We start from the raw sequence: 6747 nt of genomic DNA on the forward strand, positions 1-6747 counted from the left end.
ACACGAGTAGACTCAAACAAAGGAGAATATTGGCAGACATTCTTTTCATTTTAAAAATTATTAACGAAATAATCGATTGTCTATCCATTCTAGAACTAATAAAACTAAAGGTTCCTGCTAAAGCAATACGGTCAAAAGAATTATTTCACGTAGATTACTTTAAAACCAATTTGGGATCCCAGAATTGTATAACCAGAGCAGTAAGAACAGCAAATAAACTCAATACAAAAATCGATTTCTTTGGCAATTCATTGAACCAATTTACAAATGCAGCAACTCTAGCCATTAAAACACACCCTCTGTAATTACTTCATGACACATTCTTATATTATAATTTTTAATTTATATTATTTAAATGTATTCCGGACTATGTATATATACAATCTCTGTGTAACACAAAAGGGTCTTACTAGCCCGTTATTAAAGAATAATAATAATAATAATAATAATAATAATCTGTAGACTTTTTTAATCAGACTAATGCCCGACTGCGTCTGTGGAAAGTCCAGCAGTCCAGGTTGTTTGTACACGATCGATGTCAGGTGTCTCGCAACGATCCTCCTCCAATTAAGAACCGGCCGAAGAGAAACAGGTCCTCGAGACCTCGTCGTAGATAAAGAGATCGTCGCGGTCCTCGAGGATCGAGAGATCCTCCTAAAGCGAACGGTCGTCTTCGGCTTTACTTATCGTTAGAGTCGCCCGGACGATCAAAGAACCGCATCTTTCATGCCTCGTCCACTCCATCGGCCACCCCTGTGTATTACTTCCGTTCGCCTCTTTCAAAAGCCGAACCAACTGCGATAGAATACGAATTGCTTCCGATTCCGTCGCGAAATGTCCTCCCAGAGACCAACGGTCGCTTTGAGCCGAACCGAGAGACATTGATTTGTCATCGCGACTATTTCATTTTTACCATGGCTATTCCTTTTCTGTTGCGGGCTTTGTCATGGCTCTAGATATTCAGATGGCTGATGGAATAGTAGTTCCTTTTTTGAGTTTCCGAAGAACTGTGATTGATATAGAAATCGTAATATTTTGAGGATTTGCTTGGCTTTATAAAGCTTTATTTTTGTAGGTGATGTTATAGAATTGAGAATTGGAAGATGGAGATTGTATCATATTAAGTATTCCGTTTATGAGTACAACACAATTTATTATTCAATCTTCGAGTTCGTATCAATGTGACTATTTTGGAGAAATTCTCTGGTCAGTGATTTCTTTGAATTGGAAATGAGAACATGCAGGTTGCGTTATATGGGAACCTGCGTGTTGAGAATATTTGGCACTGTCGTAGATTTTTGTACTCTACAATATAATAGAGATTGTCTATAAGATTAAGTACTTTGAGATTACCGTCGGAATTTCGTAATAGAATTTATTGTCCGCAATGCATTTGTGAATGGCGGCGCCATTTACTGAGCTCCGCCGCGAACTCGGTTCTATATTCTTGATCCCTAACTACTTAAGTGTAAATTTGTTCATACTTCTTAAGAAGAAGATCAAGTAATATCGCTTTTACGCGAAACTTTCTTTAAAATTTGATTTCTTCGAAGAACTAACCCGGCAACTTTCGAAACGGAAGTTGAACAGTTGTGATCACAGCTCGGTAATTGATCGTAGGATTTAATATTCAGAAAATATCTGGGAACGTTCATTTGGAATCATTGATTTTCTGTGGAGGGGGTTGCAACCGTGGTTCAGCAATTAATCTCGGGATATCAAATCCAGACTTTATCGAAGAATATTCGTTAGAAATTTTTTGGAAACTATCGAACTTTCAAATACGCGAACATTCAAATCGATTTTACAAATGCAAACTTTTAGAGCGGAAACATAGTTCCCAGTGGAACGTCGGCTGGAGGATCAAGCTGATGCATGATGATTAATTATACCACGAAGACGTATGATGTTATCGTGGCTCCTAGAAGAATGTCGAAGGAGAAGACACCTGCACGTTCCCATCAACTGGATTTACCTAGGCACAATGCTCCCTATTTGCAGAATTTAGAAGAGCTTCAGCTCACATTTAAGACACGCACCATTCCAAATTTCGTTCCAGCTATAGCATATTAATAAAATAATGTTCTTCACTTTTGTTTGGAAAGAATACTGTAGGAAAAAGAAACAAAATTCGTTTATACAAAGTGACTGGTTGAAGAGAATACTGAATTTCATCGTAAAGAATAATTTTAGTCCGATTTTGGAATGTGCTCGCGAAGTCGTTTATCAATGCTATTCAATCGAAATTAAAGATTGAAAAGTTCTTTTTCAGAAATGTCGATTATTATTTCGAAAGAAGACTCGACATCGCATCAAAAAATTGGAAAATCAAACTTGAAAACTTCTATTGCTTGAGCGTAATATTCGAAGTAATATACTTGATTTGTATGGTTAATATTTATAATACAATAAATATAGTATAATATAATATAACAATATAACATAATAATATAATAAGTATTAAATAAATATTATTTAGAAAGTTATTATTTTAAGTTGTTACGAGCCGAGGGCCAGTTGCACACGTGGTCGGAGGTAAATGAGTTTTGGATTGATTCTAATTTTACCTCGTAAGTTCAAAATAAATATTAATCGATACACCTCGAGCGGCAAAGGTGTATCTTTGTGGGATCGTTACCAATAACTGACTCGAACTGGAAAATGGAATGAAATAACTTGTTCACTGAATTGCAAGTAAAACTAATATAATTTAACAACTTTAGTCTATTACAAGTGTGCAAGTGTAGTGTACGATTCACGATAGTCCTAAGACACGCTCCTTGGTTTACGCACCAAGTCGGCGTGGGTTAACTATTGCTCGAAGGCAAACTCGGCTCGATCTTGCTACGTCTCGCACCACGATTTGACTTGAAAACTGCCCGTCTCGTTTCGCGATTTGATTTGAAACTTCCCAATGAGGAGAAAAATCTTGGCCCTTTTATATGCGGCTGAACTAGGAAATTTGGTAATGAGGACTGGATCATACCGCGGATGATACAGTGAATCGGGGACGCGTGACCCTTCTTGAACTCGCGCCTATACGTTTGATTAAATATTCTAATGTTGGACGAAAGGACCGTGTTCACCGCCGACGTTATCTAGCGTATGCCCTCAAGAAGGAAAGGAAAACGTCGGGAGAAAATCTCCGTACGTAACAAAGTTTAGATAATTATTGTTTTGAGGTCATGTCGAAAAATTAAAAATCTGAATTGAAAACTCAGAAAAATAACCTGATTCTGAAGGGTATCTTTTAAACAGATTTTTGAATATATTTCCGTGAGAATTTTCGGACATTGTAGAGCTAAAATAAAAACTGAAGGAGTGCTCTCCAACACAAGCTAAATTTGATACCAAGAGAAAACGTGATACCTTGTCCAAAAATTGCGAAATCCGATACGAAAAGTTGAAAAACCCGATTCTACAACTCGGAATGTAAAAAAGATTTCCCTATAATTCTCTCCTAACCTCAGTATAAAATGTGTTCAGGAGTTCCCTACGGGTATCAAAAGACTCAGCACAAAGTCACCACGGCTGAACGAGCCTGTACACTCCCGTATCGTGTTCGACTGTGACGTAGCGCCGCTATAAAGGGGAATTTTACGAGAACAGCGTATGCTGTAGGTGGAAGTCGTTACCCGCGGGTTACATTATCGCGGCCCGCGGTTTCTGGATACTCTCCCGGGCCGCGTTAATTCGGATTTATTCGGCCCCTTCCGAGACCCAACGGCCCGGGGGTTAACCCGCTTTACATTCCCTTCCTGTAATTCGACGCGTCGAATCATTCGCGGCGCTCGTAAATCCACGGATCACGGCCAGTTGTATTTTTGTCGGGCACCGGATCATCGTCCCAGGCTTGATCTTCCTTGTCCCCCGAACCCTTTGCCCCGTGCCCTTCTGGCTCGGCTCCTTGAAGCCTGCGCCACTCTTCTTTTACAGCCTCGTGGATTACCGTTTGTTTTACTGCCGCCGCTGAAAATGTCCCCGCCGACGACGAGATTCTTGGATTCGGGAGAATCGATGAACTTGCTCGTCGACCTCGCGTTTGTCCTTCACCGATCGATTTCCAGACCCTGCGAATTTAACCTTCGGGATGCTATCGGATCTTGAAAAATGCATGTGTTCTCGACGAATTTTTCCATACCCATAGTGCTTTGCGAGATTTTCGATACTCATATATTGAATTCGTTACTGTTTTGTGGTGTCGTATCGCTCGCCTCGATTGGCGACTTGGATTTATGACCGTTTAACGAAGAAAGGTTGTAAGTCTAACTCCGGAGAATCCGTTCATTTACACTTTGTACAGAAGTGGTCTTAGCTACAAAAGGACTTGGCTGCAGTTGTAGCTAATCTCGATATAATAACGTCGCGATTTGTAATAGATTACTGATTCCTTGAACTTGCTACCTCGATGCAAGAACGATTCTAAATTTGCTGTCTGCGATGTAAAAACGATTCTAATATTCCGTCGTCGCACTAGCTTCTACGAAAGCTCGGTCGCAGGAGGAATTTGGTAGAGATGGAAAAATGTCTAAAGTAGGGAATAGGAAGGAACTCTGTGGTAGGGGGTGGTTTAGCAACGTTTTACAGGGATTTCCTCCAGGTCTGATTGTACCGTAAAAATCGCGGAACGGTCGCGAGCTTGCCTTGGGCCTTCAGGCTTCTGTCCGCGGAGCCCTTTGGAAATCCCCGAGGTTTATGATGCCAGCGTTCGCTATTGAGGCCGAAAACAAGAGATTGTAAACCGTTAAAACATGCTTCGTACGAAATATTAAAATTACTTGATGCTTCGGTTCCTCAAAAATAGCTTTTTACCATTACTAGCATCATAAACTGTAAATTGGCCATCCTTGTTTGAAGATCGTCCTTGGGGCCCTATACACAGGACGGAACATGTTTAATCAAACACTTTGCCATCTTTCTTTTCCGTTTCGTACTTTGTCTTTTGTAGTAGTGGTCTGTATCATGGTTAGAAACATTATTATGTTTCTATTCTATCTATTTCTATGTGAAAGATTTATAAAATTTTGAATATATGTTTGCATTAGTGCCAATTCTACATCTTGGGATTAGTGAAGACGATTCATATTTTGCATAAAATCCGTAGCTTAATCGTTGCTTGTAAGTGTTTAAATATCTTGCTAAATTGTTACCATTTTTATTGGTGGTCATGCTCTTCGCTCGCAGGAAGCTATGCTCTTTACACGGATATCTAGACTGTAAATCTTAATACAAAGATGCATCGTATATGTCTACAGCGATTATGATAGAAATATATTTCTTCCTCTAACAATAAGAGGAAAATAACGTGACAGTGTTGGTTAAGTTTTCTAATGATCTTACATTTTAATCGTAAATGTATAAAACCGTGATTAAAGAGCAAACGAATGAAACCGGCAATTTCTTTCACTCAACTTGAGAAATTCTTTTTAAAATAATCTTGTGAGAAGCAGAAATCGATTAAAAGTTTCCTTCGCCCCCCCCCCCCCCCCCCCCCGACAATCTCAAAAAATTAAGAATTGTACACCGACATTCTCAAATTCCTTAAATCTCCCTAGAGTTCCTTTTTCTTCTACTATTTTTCGTCGTAAATGTATCAAATCCGCAATCTAGTCGACGTTCTCCCCTCTTCGAATTCGTTAACAAAATACGCAAGTTTCAATCCCCCAATTGTTCGTCCACTTCCACGAAAAAGCCTAGCTACGATTTCAACTGCTGTATAAAATGCTGCAAAGACGCAGATCCGATCGATCGGCGACTGAGAGCGACCCAAACAGAGGGTGGTGGGCTGGCTCGTCCTTCTTGTCCCGTCCCGTTACAGCACAATGAACCGTCGAACTTGATGTACGTTCGCAAGAAATTAGAATATATTGGGCGATTCCATTGGAAACCACGTCGGCCAATGTTACGAGCCAGGCTGGAGCCAGCCCGGCGGATGGTCGTACGATTATTTGGCAGTTCTTAAAGGATCAATTCGCCTATTGCAGGAGCGCCGATGGCTTACGCGCGACCAATCGCATGATGCCGGGCAAACAAAAGCGCCGATCGATCGGTCGAGACCGATGAAAAGCTCCGGCGAGTGCTGAGGCCGATCCGAAAGTCGAGTGGTCTCGAGTGGACGGATCGAGGATCGACGATGTTCTTCCCTGACGGATCGTCGATACGACGAGTGCTCAAGTCGACTGGAAGTATCAGCTGGAATCGACTGGAATCGGCTAGAATCGGCTGGAATCGGTGTCGACTCGTCGCGAATAAATGCGTCCCCGAATTATTTTCTATGATTGTCGACTGCGATTTTTCGTGTTTAAAGTGCTCTTTACATCGATGATTCCTTTTTTCGATTATATCATAGGATTATTGTATCGACATCGGACAATTTTGCGTTGCATGTGGTACGAGCCGAGGGCCACGTGGCCAGTGGTTTGTTGCGATTTTAATGTTTTCGTCAGGAATTGTATGTACTAGCCCATGTCTATCTTATCACTATGGCGTCACTAATAGGATAAATGTTTCGTAAACTATACTCCCAAACAAAAAGATAGCACGCGTGTGCCATCTTTAATTCCGCATTGTGTAGTTAAGATGGCTCGAAAATTCTGAATGATATGTAAACCCTACGTCATACGAATCTGGAACCATAACATGCCTTCACGTGACTATAGCGAACTCTGTGTAAAACTCTTCACGTCTTTCTTCAGTATTATGTCAGTTCTTGAGCAGTTAACGTGCTTTGACTCATTAAATTTTTTT

Source organism: Augochlora pura, chromosome 7 (assembly GCF_028453695.1).
Source record: "Augochlora pura isolate Apur16 chromosome 7, APUR_v2.2.1, whole genome shotgun sequence".
Taxonomy (NCBI): domain Eukaryota; kingdom Metazoa; phylum Arthropoda; class Insecta; order Hymenoptera; family Halictidae; genus Augochlora; species Augochlora pura.